This window comes from Dermacentor albipictus, chromosome 6, assembly GCF_038994185.2.
Source record: "Dermacentor albipictus isolate Rhodes 1998 colony chromosome 6, USDA_Dalb.pri_finalv2, whole genome shotgun sequence".
Classification (NCBI taxonomy): domain Eukaryota; kingdom Metazoa; phylum Arthropoda; class Arachnida; order Ixodida; family Ixodidae; genus Dermacentor; species Dermacentor albipictus.
This window is the reverse complement of record NC_091826.1, coordinates 50,233,272-50,246,185: the sequence shown is the minus strand read 5'-3', so window position 1 is coordinate 50,246,185 and position 12,914 is coordinate 50,233,272. Positions and strand designations below refer to the sequence as shown.

Sequence of the window (12,914 nt, the reverse complement as noted above, 5' to 3'; positions counted from 1 at the left end):
TCACATTTCCATATTCACTAACATCGACAGCTGGCAAGACATGCTTCGACGTGAAGGGCAGCTCTTCCCGTTCAACATCTAGGCAGAAATTCCCAAACAATCACGAACTATAAACGCATTATGGATAGCGAAAGAACTTAGAACATGCATTATTTGATCCCGCACATGCTTGCATACAAAAATTCTGACGATACAAAAGCACGGCGACATTGCGTTTTACGCACTATAGCTTTTCGTGTTGCCTGGAGCCATCAGCAAATTTTAATGCGATTTTACACTGCAAACTGCTGGGTATGTGATCAAGGATCAAACCACCGTGGTAACTATAACGTGGCAGCTAATTGAACAGTCGTATTGTAGTCTTAAATTTCGACCAAAGCAGGGCCTCGGTTGCCTTACGCAAATAATTACTGAGGACTGTATGCATCGCCTAGTTACATTTCAGCATTTATCGCACCCAGAAAGGCACAAAAATTGCACAACGCTACTGACACTACCACCAATCAGCGAAAGCTAGACTGAAACTACGAAACACACCTTTCTACGTCGCAGAAGGGATAAACGAGAGAAACATACTACACAGAGCTCAAGACGACGCGATTTATCATGCACGATCGAACTACAGTGCACTTACTGTAAACGAAACAGAGAACATGTATGACCGACCTACCCGTGGACCGAACTACACACGTGGGACGCTTGTGTACGCCGACATGTTTTAGCAGGTTTCAGAAACGAACGTAAGAGGTCGCATGACTAGTATCTCAAAGCGCTGCCCGCAAAAAATGAAACAGTAGCTTAAGCGCTAGTGTAAAGTGCAAGGTTTATTTCATAGAGTTAGTAGAACAACTCTAGAGGAAAAGCTGGGCCGGAAAAGTGGGAACCTCTAGGGCGCCGCCCTGTTGCTACTGGTCAATGTGGCCAGCGCAATTACTATTGAAAGAGCTGAGAACAAGTACAGGTCACCTTATGCTTTGTCACCTAAAAACGCATACCTGATGGCTTTATGAAGGTGGTACGTTAATATTAAGTTTACAGAAAGCGATCGCTAAGTCCGTGACTTATGTAAATCACGATGTACGCATTCATGCAATAAAGGATGACGCGAATTTCGGTTTCGAATCTGTTTTTTGGATGCGTAGTAGTTTCGTTTGACATGCGATCGCGCGTCGACATCGGACGCTATGACACACTCGTGCCTTATGTGCCACCGAAGTGGTCTGGCATATACCTTCACATGTAAGTAAACGAATTTATCTCCTTGTTGAGAATATCACGCGAGTAGGCAGCTCTTGTGGTACATCACAATCGTTCGAGAAGCGTCACAGTAGAGCATTTTTCTGCATGCGGAGCGGTGTTTTTATTTGCAGGTTTCCCTTCAGTAGGAAATTGCTGGACAGGCGGACCAGCGCACCGGAATTGTACTGGCGAAGCCACAAGCAACTCAAAGAATCTGTTTAATTGTTGCACTTTGAACAATCATGCTTCTACAAAGGCCACAGCAGAAAAACAGCCTGATGACCGAGTATTTCTGTGCCACGAAGTAATCAAGAGGCGAGCGCCTAATGCGGACGAAATAGAGTGCATCGAGACTTAGAACGACAGAAAGCTGAGCTAGTTCGTAAGGATTCATTATGCAAAACAGAGGTGAGGCGTGCAGACAGGACACAAGAGTAGAGAAGTGGGCGGCGCGCGTGTTGTTTGCTTGTAAATACTCTACTCTTGTTTCCTGTCTGCACGCCTCACCTCCGTTTTGCATAACGAGTGCATCAAGCCACATATTAATAGCTTAGGCGTTTTATTAACTGTGCAATATTTTCAACACTTCCTTGCATGCCATTTCATGTGGCATATCTTTTCTGGTCACAAATTTGTGCAGCGAATCTATTTGCATGATCGACTCCGGGCCTGTGGGACCGTTCACTTGCACTTGATGCTGAGTCTTTTACATGTACCCATAAACTGCAGATATGCACATCAGATCCCTGCGAGCACTTTCAAAATTCAATTATTTTCGACAACAGGCACATATGCAATACTGACATAATCCGGAATACCACTAAGCAGCTGGGACACTTTTTTGTTGACCATACTCGCAGGTAAAATAAGTACATCATGTGGACAGCTCCAGCTCATTTTCCTTAAGTCAGTGTGTACAAGGGTTATGCAAAAATAATTTTTTTCTCGCGCACCGATTATTTTGCTTTATAAGCAAGAGAACCCACCACGTTAGTGTAACGTATCTTGTGCATCACACTAATATGTGCTTTCATTTACCAAGTGAGATGAGTTACTTTTATGGCTCATTCAGTCATATCACACTGCAAGCTGCATTCATCAATCTTCAATGGGATTTTGCAAATGTTTAATGAAACATGTTTCCCTTTTATGCAGATATGCAATGGCAAGCCCTTCCGTGTGTTCCAAAGGTAAAATTTAAGCTCTAAATTAAAGAAGACATTTCTAGTCAGAAACAAGCAAAAATAGTGAATGCAGAGTATCAGAAGCCCAAGGTACAGAAATTATGAGAAGTGTCGAATGATTTTAAGGAAAGAGTCGTATTTAAAAATGCAAGACCCTTTAGTGGAGGTCAAGCAAGTCAGTATAGGTAGAATACTCTGCAAAATTATGCGAGTGGGGGATGTCAAACAATGGGTCAGGAAATGCATTGTTTTTCTGCAAAACAAAAGCTGATTGCCATTACATAAGTCACTTTAGCATCATGATAAATTCAGAAATAAACCAAAAAACAAGACACGCAAAAATAAACAAAACATTTAATGATATTTCAGCAGAACGTTTTGTTGGGCTAGTTGGTGCATATTACTGAAGTACTATAGCGCCAAACAGACGACACAAGAAGAAGAGACACGGACATAAGCGCTCGTCCGTGTCTCTTCTTGTGTCGTCTGTTTGGCGCTATAGTACTTCAGCCATTTAATGATGCTCTCTCCACACTGGGATAAATAAAAACAAACACATTACATCTAATGTGGACATATCAGATGCCTTGTGAAACATAAAGGAACAATTCAGTTTCGAGCTATGGCACTTGCCGCATAGATGTGGGGGGGCCTTGCACCAATAGTGATAGTTACCACTGCATTTAGAAATTGAAAGCATTCGTGCAGACAAATTATATTTTTGGCTACCACTTCAAATGCCTCCACCAAGTGTTACAATGCTGCACGCAGCCATACTAAGGATCTCGCAACAACACCTGCAGGTAAAAAGCAGAAGCAGTCAAAGTGCTGGTGTGTTCTGGACACTATGTTTGAAAACTTTTAGGCAAGAAGAGTGCAAGAAGCAGACATAACTGCATTTATTTCCATAATTCCCCATTTAAATGGCCTTTTCTTTTTGCTTAGACAATGCCTACGCCTAGCCACAGCAGCTCCCTCATACAGACTCCGCAATCCAAGAGGCCGTGGAGGCAAATGCAGGTAAGAGGCAATAAGCAATAGCACTGGTATCGACATTCATCTAATTTCTTTTTATTTCGTTTAGGCAGCCAGCACACCTCGAACAGCCACCTTGACTGCGGGTGTGTCACCCTAGTCGCCAAGGAAACATTTGAGGGAAAGTGACAGGCAATGTGAACAGCCACTCCTCCATGTAAACAATACTCTTTCTCTCGGATGACTCCTACGCCTCACCACGCCAGCACACTTGTGCACAAAGATGCCGCAGAGGCACGTGCAGGTCAGAGGCAAGAAGCAGTGGCACTGGTGTCGACATTTACCCAATTTCTTTTTCTTACACTGAGGCAGCCAGCACACCTCGAACAGCCACCTCGACTGCGGGTGTGTTGGTTGATCCCTGTTGTACATATGCTCATAATAAACTTCAGTAAACTTGAACATCATAATAAACTTGAAGGCAAATGGTACATTGATGCATTGTATTTTTGAACATTTATTGTACACATACAATATATGTTATACTTTGCAGTGCTACAGAGCGTATTTTGAAGCTTCCCCCTATATTTTGCACCTTTAATTACGTATGTGTTGTGTGGCCCTCAATGCAGTTCATGTTGTAGCAGCTGCTTTGTCTGTGTATCGCACATTGGCTTAACCTCGTGATATCCACATACTTCTCTCACATATACAAAATAAAGTTCTATGTAGCCCTCAGTGTTACAACAAAAAATGAAAGTAAACAATCCGATCGTGGAATTGTGTTTATTACAGTGATTCCTATGACAGTTACTGACAAGTTGACAACTTGAACTGGTCAATCCGTCCATAGCCTCCTCTATTTTTCAAAAATAAAGGAGGCTATGATCCGTCATGGCAAGGAATTGTATGTATACATAAAAAAATGGGGCATGTGTGCGTGATTGTAGTGGGGGGTATAGGATTAAGGCGGTACGAAGAAATGTACCAACACCGTCCTCTAGACCCATTCCGTTAAGGTACCGTAACAAAGCCTATTATGCATAAAGTTCATACAACCAACTCTGATATTACTACACACGCCAGGCGACTCGAGCTACATTTGCCATGACGCATTCGCGACTGCACCGGATGCCCTCCATATTATTCTCCTTAATCATGCTCACTGCACCGAAGCAAAAGAAAGATCATGGGCGCAGGTGCCTTTAAGGTATCTCGACCTTGCGAGGCACTGCTGCGCGTGCCAGGGGAGCTGTCCGTGCGAACACTCTGGCACACACCTGCCGCGGACCCACCCTACATACCGTTCTGCTTCGAGCTTTGATCCCCCCACTGTCCCTTGGGTGCCCTGGAGTTCCTGCGCCGCCTGCTTTATTACAATCTCAGGCGCTCTCCTGAGACTTCCGTTTGTCGGTTACATGTGCCCTACAGCTGGATCAGTACTCATAATAACAAAAAAAAAACCCGATCTATCATCGCGACGATAGATCACGAAAGCGGGTTTTGCAACATACCGCGCCCGTGCGAAGAGAATTACGGAACGCCAACGAGGAATTGGACCACAGCTTCGAGCTCGTAACCTCGTCGAGTGACACTCCTGCAACAGGCGTGACCGCTGAAAACCGCATACCGCCGGAAACTTCAACAGGATCATCCCTCGGTTGCATAACTGCCACCTGTACGGCCAACATGAACCACACCCACACCGTCCCGCAACATAGAATAAAGAACCAACTTGTAAAGCCCAAACACACGGCTGCACGCACACATCTCGACACTACAAACGAGACGCCATGCTGCTACTGTTGCCGGATTAAAACTGACTACTGTCACCAAGTCTAGCAAGCGTCTCAGGAGCTGGCAACCTCGGCGCGTAGCAACATGGCGGCGCTCTTGAGGTTCCCGATTTTAATGCATGGGCCCTATGGGTAGCTTGTCCTCTAGAGTCAGTATAGTAACTCTATGGTTTATTTACTGTTGACGTGCATGACTGCTTCTCGAGGTGGGAAAGCAGTCTATGAATAATCATTTTATTAGCTTGAGACGCACCGCCAGCTCGCCCTCTAAATTTAAATTGCGAATCTTAAAGGCTATGCTTTTTCTGGTTGAATGCGCCGGATGCGACTGCGGGAACCATAAATACGTGCGGACGTCAAGTTCTGAACACCATTTATATTTTTTTAAAAAAAAGAAAAAAAAAACAGATCTTGAAAGGAACAAATAGTTGGCTTTCTCTGCTCTTTCTGCGCATGCGCGAGGAGCAGTAATCGCGAGAGAGAAATGTGGGGACTTTCGGTCCTTGAGATTTCTCTTCGGCTAGGTACTACAGGGAAGAACGTTATTAGCTCCGTTCGTCCCTAGCCGAGCTGGCAACACTATCGACAGGATGCGTGGCCGGCAAGGCGAAGAAGCCGTGTCCAAGGCGAGTTTGTTGCGACGGTAGCATATTAAATTTTTATAGTCGCAGGGGGATACGTTTGGAAGTGAGGTGTCTTCTCGGATGACTTTAGTGGCAAAGCATTACGTCGTGCCGATGCATTGTTCATTAGTGTCGTTGAGCAAGGTCAGCATATCGCACACTTCAGGAGATTCGCGGGAACGGAAGCAGTTTATGAATTCGATTGCCGTGCCGATGCGAGTTTGTTGCTTTTTTGTTTTGTTTCTTTTGCGCCAGTTTCACTTAAATTCTGATAGTCGCAGAGAGATACGTTTGGACGTGAGGCGTTTTCTCGGATGACTTTAATGGCAAAGCATTACGTCATGCTGATGCATTGTTCATTCGTGTCGTTGAGCATACCACACACTTCAGGGTGATCGCGGGAACGGAAACAGTTTGTGAATTCAACTGTCGTGCCGTTTAATTGGTTCTTAATGTAACTGAGCATACAACACACTTGGAGATTCGTGGGAATGGAACATTTTGTACTCTATGTGAAAGTACTAAGACTTGCGTCGCCATGCAATCTGAGCCGTAAATCGTTGTGAAAGCTGTACAGCCACACTGGCAAAACACTACGCCTTGTGGATGAATACGGAACACATGTATGCTAAAGAAAAATGGTCGTCATGCAATTTAATAGGAGTAGACCCTTGTGAAAGCTGTACAGTAACACTGATATTGGCTACGTGGTGCAGATTCGTAGCGATTCTGAGGTGCTTGTGCGCAAAAGTAATTAATGAAGGAGCGCGTATTATTAATCCCGGCTGTTACGATGTCTAGCTCACATACGGGGAGCTCTATGTGGGCGAAACAAGGGCTCAGATTGCTATAACCGCGTGAGAAATAGCTCTGAAGGCCTGCTAGTACACTTGTTCGCCGTCTTCGTGCCTGTACTGCGACAGGAGATGTGACGGCAGGTGCGCACGTATATATCACACTATATCCTCTGACAGTGGCCGCTTTCCACTCTTGGTATACTTCGCCGCAATACACTGCGCATGTTTGATTGCATGACACTCGTGCCGTACGGCGAAGCTGACTTTAGGCAAACGGCATTCTGCAACGCTCGAGCCATCTTGTCCGTCACTGCGGATAGAAAACGCATACATGTTCAAGCTATTTGAGCTGCATCATTTTGTCGATGTTTACCCCTCTTTGCTAAATGAAGAGGATAACGTACGCCTGAGTGGATGATTTAAAATTGATAGAAGGTCTGGTAACCTATGTGCAGTCAGTCAAAAAACACTATTTATGCAGGCGTCCACGCTCCTGTAAAAAAAGAAAATGCAATTCAGTGATGGCCCTCTGGAGATGGATCCGCACCTATGTAAGCACAGTCGGCTCATCAGTCACAAAGTAGGAGCTGAAGAGAACTTTCCACTACATAGATGACTTGCCTTGTATGAAAACGTTGTTTTCACCTTTCGCTCTCCTGTTCTCCACTTAAGCGTTGCGTATTGAGACGAAGTCTCACTGTTTAGTGCAATGCGTTAGTCACTGGTTGACCACAAATTAATTGTTATCAATGTTACATAATGAGCACTAAAAAGTTCTCTTCAGCTCCTACTTTATGACTGATGAGCCGGCTGTGCTTACATAGGTGCGGATCCACCTCCGGAGGGTCCATCATCACTGAATTGCATTTTTTTTTTTTACAGGAGCGTGGACACCCGCATAAATAGTTTTTTGACTGACTGCACATAGCTAGTTACCAGGCCCGTATATGAGCTAGACATCGTAACAGCCGGGATTACTAAAACGCGCTCCTTCATTAATTACCCTTGCGCACAAGCACCTCAGAATCACTACGAATCTGCGCCACGTAGCCAATATCAGTGTTACTGTACAGCTTTCAAAAGGGTCTACTGCTATGAAATTGCATGACGACCATTTTTCTTTAGCATACATTTGTTGCGTACTCATCCGCAGGGCGTAGTGTTTCGCCAGTGTGGCTGTACAGCTCTCACAACGATCTAAAACTCAGATTGCACGGCGACGCAAGTTTTAGTTTTTTCATGTACAGGGTACAATATGTTTCATTCCCACGAATCTCCAAGTGCGTTGTATGCTCAGTTAGATTAAGAACTGCATCGCAGTGCGACGTAATTCGTTGCCATTAAAGTCATCGGAGAAAACGCCTCACGTCCAACGTATCCCCCTGCAACTATCAGAATTTAATTAGCTACTGCCGCAAATAAAAAAGCTACAAACTCGCATCGGCACGGCAGTCGAATTCACAAACTGTTTCCGTTCCCGCGAATCTGCTGAAGTGTGCGGTAGGCTGACCTTGCTCAACGACACTAATGAACAATGCATCGGCACGATGTAATGCTTTGCCACTAAAGTCATCCGAGAAGACACCTCATTTCCAAACGTATCCCCCTGCGACTATAAAAATTTAATATGCTACCGTCGCAACAAAATAGCAACAAACTCACCTTGGACACGGCTTCTTCGCCTTGCCGGTCATGCATTCTGTCGATTGTGTTGCCAGCTCGGCTAGGGACGAACGGAGCTAACAACTTTCTTCGCCGTAGTACCGAGGCTACAGTGTACTAGATACTGAGGCGAAGAGAAATCTCAAGGACCAAAAGTCCCCATATTTTTCACAATCACTGCTCCTCGCGCATGCGCAGAAAGAGCGGAGAAATCCAATTATGATGTGTCAATACTGATGCAAGTGTAATGAAGCAGACGCGCCTCGTGTTTCCGATAGCAGCTCGGACAAGACGACGACGACCCGTGCTTTGATTACTAAAGATTTGCAAGAGACTCGGGCTGTTCGCTACTGCTAGGCTGCTGCTTATCTGCTGCTTCTCACTTTTAATTAAACGTTACTACATTTGGTGGAGATTGCTGGAATCCCTCAAGTCACCCTGGAGCTCATCATTACATAAGAAATTGTAGTTCGCCTTTTGTACCGAAACAGCACACCAGCAGGTTTTCAACAACGAAGGCTATTAAAACTTAAAGCCGACCGGGTCTAAGTTTGGCCCATGCAGCTGAAAGGGGAGTGACGTGGTTTGTCAAAGTGACTGCTCGCTCGAAGGTATCATTCTAATATCTAATTCATCAATCTTAAAATTCCGAGCGATGTCGCACAAATTTTCTCTTTCCCTTTCGTCCAAATGTGCGACCGAAAATTCCCCGAAAAAACGGGAAATTCCCTGCACGGAATATCATTGAACAGTGGTAGCCCAACATATGTGACCTCTTGCGTCCAGACCACGAAGCAAGAATCGATATTTTCTCAGGTGCGTGGTTCCCAGTAGATATGCTAGTAGTTCTTACTCGGTGCGCGCTTTTTCAGCAGCCCTGCCGTGGCTCTGCCTGCAGAGCGGGAACACTAAACCAACCACGCACTTAGACGTGCGATCACGTGTTGGACCACCAGGTTTGGCTTCAATTGCGTTGCGGTGTGCTCCCTCCCATCTTTTGGAGTCGTGGACAGCCTAAAAAAAGCCGCACTGAATAAAAATTACTGGCACAGACGAGCTGGCATAGCTAGTAGGATCCAAACGTCTCAGCAAATCTCGATTCTTGCTCCGTGATCTAGACGCAAGTGGTTACGTGTTGGGCCACCACTGTGGCTTCACGGAACGTTCGCTTGCCAAAGTACCACTTTCGTGGTACCTAGCCAAGTACTAGGGCCCGACTCCGTTTGCTTATGGAGCCGCTCTATCGTGGCGATTCGCCTTTGTCTGTGCCTTTCTGGATGAATATTTCTCGGTATAGGGGAGTCACCGAAACGTGTTTCCTCGTTTCTCTCGGCAAATCCATCAGCACATAGTCTACGCTGCGGATGTGGTGGGGTGCCCGCCCTGCTTGAGAAGATTCTACCCGCAGAGGTGCCGTTCAGTCGGTCCCTCCGCCAGATCAATACCACTGCCTTTAGCTGTGCAAGCCGAGGGCTAGCAGTCTCTCTGTCGGTGTGTAATGCGGCGGCCCTAGTGCCGCTTTGTGCGCGTTTCTGAGAGCATCCGCCTGTCTCTCATCGGTCTTGGTGAGCGTCTGATAGGATAAGGTGTACGTTGCCAAACTCATGACCAAGGCCTGGACGAGTCTGACGGCGTCTCCCTCCTCCATTCCTTTCGTACGACACGAAAATTCCCATAATCCTTTCGGGCAATATGTCTGGACGTCGCATTTATTGAAATTGAAAATGAGTTATTCAATATAGATTACAGGTTATAAAAATCAGCAATATACAGAAGGAGGTCGCATAGTCAATGACTGTATCGGGACCTCCTGAAAGGTCCCGATACTATCGCCACGATTGTGGCGGTCGTGTGCGTGGCATTGTCATTGTTCTGCATCCAGTAGCCCAAGACTTCGGATTTTGAAGCTTCGGAAATGGCGTTTCTATCAAAGCTCAGGTTGATCTCTCTATTACTCTTGTAGCATCGGGTGTGCACGCGGATACAGCGTGCACTCCCTGCGTCCGCTGTTCCCGGCATACTCTGAGACCACCGTCGCGGCCCTCTTCTGGGTTCTTCTTTTTGCCCTAGCGATCTTTTTGTAGCCCAAAGCGTAATGCCATCTTCGTACAACATGTATCCCAGCTGCGGGATCTCGACTAGAGCGCGAGCTAGACTACGTATCGGGATGTTAAAAAACATAGGTTATGATACAGTCGACCCCTTCGGCGTGTAGGGGGCATGAGGAAAGGGTCCGACCTCGTCTGCCCGATGCCAATGATCGCCGTACGACCGGAAGGGAAGGATTTAACGTAGTTGAACATCCGTTTGCCACAGCCCGTCTCGCTCACTTCCGAAACTATGGCCTCGTGTGAAATGTCGTCAAAGGTCCCCTTGAGGTGTAGGTCCAGTATGAGGTTGTCTCTTCCCACGGGGACTCGACTCAGGATCTTCTCTCTCATCAAGAGGAAGGCGTCCTGTTTCGAGAGCCCGGATCGGAATCCAAACGTCGTGGCGGGAAATAAATAATCCCGTTCAATATGTTATTGGAGACACGTGTGAATCACCCTTTAAAAAAGCTTGCCCATGCATACAAGACGTGAGTGAGACGGGTTGCAGAGTCCCGAGGGCTAGTCTTTCCCGATTTGGGGATGGTAATGATCCTGGCCTCCTTCCATTCCGGCAGCACTTGACCTCGCGACCAGCACTTTCTTGAATACGCGGCGCTTGCTGCTTTCCTGCCCAGAACGCAGAGTCACGCTGATAACTCGCATGCCGTTGGTGACCTGGAAGTACCGGGCGCGCAAGATAGATGACAATTATTGTTGTGTGATAAGATAAGCCCCGAAGGGTGCAAACTCTTTCAAGGATGTACGCTCTAACGCTCTAAAGAAATTTACACCTTTTGGGAGTTATCTTGTCCCCGAACAATAATCTTCTGCCACGTTCGTATTTCCTTAGTTGAAACTGAGCACATGCTTCCCGAAACTTTTTGTGTGCCAGGATACGTGGCATAACATGACATGCGACAACACCCGCCTGCACCCCCCTCCCATCTTGCGGTCAAGTGGGAGCACCCACCATTCGAAAAAAAATTCCCGGGTCGCCAACTGGCAAAGGGTGCAAATTCTTATCATCGTGCAAGCACAGGGAAGCACCTCAATAGGTGTAATATTAGCTACACTTTTAAAAAAGTTAGCACCCTTTGGGGCCTGCATTTCCCCATAAAACACTATTTAAAATTTTTTCTCACTTTGGGGCGTATCTTGTTCCACAACAATAATCGTAATCGGCCTTGCTTGCATTTCCTTTCTTTAAGGGGACACCCGAGAAAGGTAGAAATCAAGAGCAGGTATATTCACACTTTGTTTCCCACAGTGGATTGTGTCGATGTGTTTCACTGTAGAAAAGGCTACTGTTGTAGATAATTATAAAGACAAAGAGAAAATAATTAAAAGCTAGAGTTGTGCGTCAGTTAGCTTCCCGTACGGGACCTCCAGTGTTGAAACACTTCTTTCTGTATACGTGCCAAGCCATATAGGGAGGCTTTACGTAAGTCAGCCATGCTCTTAAGCTAAACATCAGAACAAGGAAAATCACAAGAACTTTATATGAGTGAGGTGTAAATGTGGTACTTAATGTAACTTATTCGTGTATTTACTGACGGTAGATTACAGCCGGTACACAATCTTCTTTTACAGGATGGCTTGTGATTAGCAAAAGAAGCCTTCCTCACATCTTTACTTACTCTTTGTGTATTTTGGCTCTTTATGCACCATGCGTATTGTTACAGCTGCGTGTGCGTAGCTAGGCATAGTTTAGTTGTCTTCATCATTCATGCACTATCTTTGTCGTAACAAAATACAGCTACCAGTGCAACATATCTTACAAGCGCGTTTTCTTTATGGCGTTTTGTATTAGTGCTTATTGCAATCTGTAAAATTGTCAGTGTCAACTATTATGATTGGTCACGAAAAATCATGTTTTTCAACATAAATAAAATGTTTAGTATAAATATTTCTGTATTTGTTTTTGTAATATAGTCAATTATGAAGTTTTTGTGCAGTGTTGCCCATCGTATGTGTATGAAAGAATACAATTGATGCATGGCTTTCTGATGTGGTGTTTTTCAGAATTTCCTTTCTTCAACGCTGCGAGTTCGGTACTTTCAAGTCACGAACGGTTTGCACGTTACCAGCCTATAACACAGCAATCTCGACATGACAGTAGCGAGGGCCGAGTTTTCAAGAAAGGAAACGCAAGCAAGGCACATGACGATTTTTCTTCTGGGACAAGATAAGTTACAAGGTTGCAAGCTTATTAAAGAGTGTTTCTTCAGAATCTGCGCTCGCCACTTTCCTGTCAAAAATGCTGCGTCACGCTAATAACGTGCATGCCGTTGGCTACAAGAAAACGCGACAAGACAAGAAGCGGTAAAGAAAACACAGGCACACAGGTAGATGACGTACCCGCCGTGGTTGCTCAGTGGTGGGCTGCTGAGCACGAGGACGCGGGATCGAATCCCGACCACGGCGCCGCATTTCGATGGGGGCGAAATGCTAGCACAGCCGCGTACTTAGATTTAGGTGCACGTTAAAGAACCCTAGGTGGTAAAAATTTCCGGAGTCCTCCACTACGGCGTGCCTCATAATCAGAAAA

General features: G+C 45.6%; 1 protein-coding gene across 6 annotated transcripts in view; it reads right to left on the bottom strand.

The window, feature by feature from the left end:
- The window catches only part of l(2)k09022 (HEAT repeat containing 1 homolog l(2)k09022), a 103,412-nt gene extending 98,232 nt beyond the window's left edge, over nt 1-5,180 (bottom strand). Inside the window, exon 1 of one of the 6 annotated variants that reach the window (XM_065452369.2) lies at nt 4,913-5,180. The gene's annotated coding sequence lies outside the window, so the exon portion shown is untranslated. Of the gene's footprint in view, nt 1-399; nt 423-537; nt 898-4,912 lie in introns of those variants that run through there. The other 5 variants (XM_065452367.2, XM_065452371.2, XM_065452368.2 and 2 more) reach the window with 5 other exon arrangements.
- Nucleotides 5,181-12,914: the final 7,734 nt, after the last annotated feature.